Source organism: Arachis ipaensis, chromosome B8 (genome assembly GCF_059453495.1).
Source record: "Arachis ipaensis isolate K30076 ecotype BB chromosome B8, ASM5945349v1, whole genome shotgun sequence".
NCBI lineage: Eukaryota > Viridiplantae > Streptophyta > Magnoliopsida > Fabales > Fabaceae > Arachis > Arachis ipaensis.
In genome coordinates this window covers 109,352,860-109,354,942 of record NC_142443.1, presented here as the reverse complement: position 1 = coordinate 109,354,942, position 2,083 = coordinate 109,352,860, and the positions used below count along the sequence as shown (strand labels likewise).

Sequence of the window (2,083 nt, the reverse complement as noted above, 5' to 3'; positions counted from 1 at the left end):
TGACATCTTCATTCTCTTCAGAAGAAGAATATTCATCAGAGCTCATGAATGGCATAAGGAGGTTTAATGGAATCTCTATGGTCTCCAGATGAGCCTCAGATTCCTTTGGTTCCTTAGAGGGAAACTCCTTGTTGATCACTGGACGTCCCTGGAGGTTTTCCTCACTGGGATTCACGTCCCCCTCCTCCCTTGTAGGTTCGGCCATGATGGTTAAATCAATAGCCTTGCACTCTCTCTTTGGATTTTCTTCTGTATTGCTTGGGAGAGTACTAGGAGGAGTTTCAGTGACTCTTTTACTCAGCTGGCCCACTTGTGCTTCCAGATTTCTAATGGAGGACCTTGTTTCATTCATGAAACTTAAAGTGACCTTAGATAGATCAGAGACTATATTTGCTAAGCTAGATGGATCCTGCTCAGGACTCTCTGTCTTTTGCTGAGTGGATGATGGGAAAGGCTTGCTATTGCTAAACCTGTTTCTTCCACCATTATTAAATCCTTGTTGAGGCTTTTGTTGATCCTTCCATGAGAAATTTGGATGATTCCTCCATGAGGGATGATAGGTGTTTCTATAGGGTTCACCCACGTAATTCACCTCTACTATTGCAGGGTTCTCAGGATCATAAGCTTCTTCTTCAGAAGATGCCTCTTTAGTACTGTTGGATGATTCCTTCAATCCATTCAGACTCTGAGAGATCATATTGACTTGCTGAGTCAATATTTTATTCTGAGCCAATATGGCATCGAAAGTATCAATTTCAAGAACTCCCTTCCTCATAGGCGTCCCATTACTCACAGGATTTCTTTCAGAAGTGTACATGAACTGGTTATTCGCAACCATGTCAATGAGTTCTTGAGCTTCTGCAGGCATTTTCTTTAGGTGAATGGATCCACCTGCAGAATGGTCCAGTGACATCTTTGATAACTCAGACAGACCATCATAGAATATATCCAGAATGGTTCATTCTGAAAGCATGTCAGAAGGACACTTTTTGGTCAGTTCCTTGTATCTCTCCCAAGCTTCATAGAGGGATTCACCTTCCTTATGTCTGAAGGTTTGAACATCCACTCTAAGCTTACTAAGCTTTTGAGGAGGAAAGAACTTGGCTAAGAAAGCCGTGACCAGCTTATCCCAAGAGTTCAGGCTATCTTTAGGTTGAAAGTCCAACCATACTCTAGCTCTGTCTCTTACAGCAAACGGGAAAAGCATAAGCATGTAGACCTCGGGATCAACCCCATTGGTCTTAACAGTATCACAGATCTGTAAGAATTCAGTTAAGAACTGAAAAGGATCTTCGGATGGAAGTCCATGAAACTTGCAGTTCTGTTGCATCAGAGAAACTAATTGAGGTTTCAGCTCAAAGTTGTTTGCTCCAATGGCAGGGATTGAGATGCTTCTTCCATGTTAATTGGAATTTGGTGCAGTAAAGTCACCAAGCATCTTTCTTGCATTGTTATTATTTTCGGCCATGTTTCTTCTTTTTCGAAAATTTCTGTCAGATTTTCTCCAGAGAGTTGTGCTTTGGCTTCCTTTAGCTTCCTCTTCAGAGTCCTTTCAGGTTCAGGATCAGCTTCAACAAGAATGTTCTTATCCTTATTTCTGCTCATATGAAAAAGAAGAAAATAGAAAAGAAAATATAAAATCCTCTATGTCACAGTATAGAGATTCCTTTATGTGAGTAGAAGAAAATAGGAATAGAAGATGGAGAATCCAAACACAAGGGTGAGGAGTAGGTTCGAATTCTTAGATGAAGAGGAGTGTTAGTGAATAAATAAATAAATAGAAAGAGGTGAGAGATGAGAAGAATAATTCGAAAATAAAAAAATATTTAAAATTAAATTTAAAATTTGAAAATTAAAATTGAAATTAAATTAAATTAAATTTTTAAAATAATTAATTAATTAAAAAGGGATTTTGAAAAAGGTGAAGGTGATTTTCGAAGATTAGAAAGAGAGAATTAGTTAGGTAGTTTTGAAAAAGATATGATTGAAACAAAAAGATAGGATTGATTGAAAAATATTTGAAAATCAATTTTAAAAACATAAGAAGTTAGAAATTATTTTGAAATTGGTTTTGAAAAAGATG

General features: G+C 37.4%; 1 non-coding gene across 1 annotated transcript; it reads left to right on the top strand.

Annotated features, from left to right (window-relative positions):
- The first annotated feature begins 967 nt into the window (after positions 1–967).
- LOC148549212 (small nucleolar RNA R71) lies at positions 968–1,075 on the top strand. Its single transcript, XR_015898939.1, has one exon. It is a non-coding gene; the product is annotated as a small nucleolar RNA R71 (small nucleolar RNA).
- Positions 1,076–2,083: the final 1,008 nt, after the last annotated feature.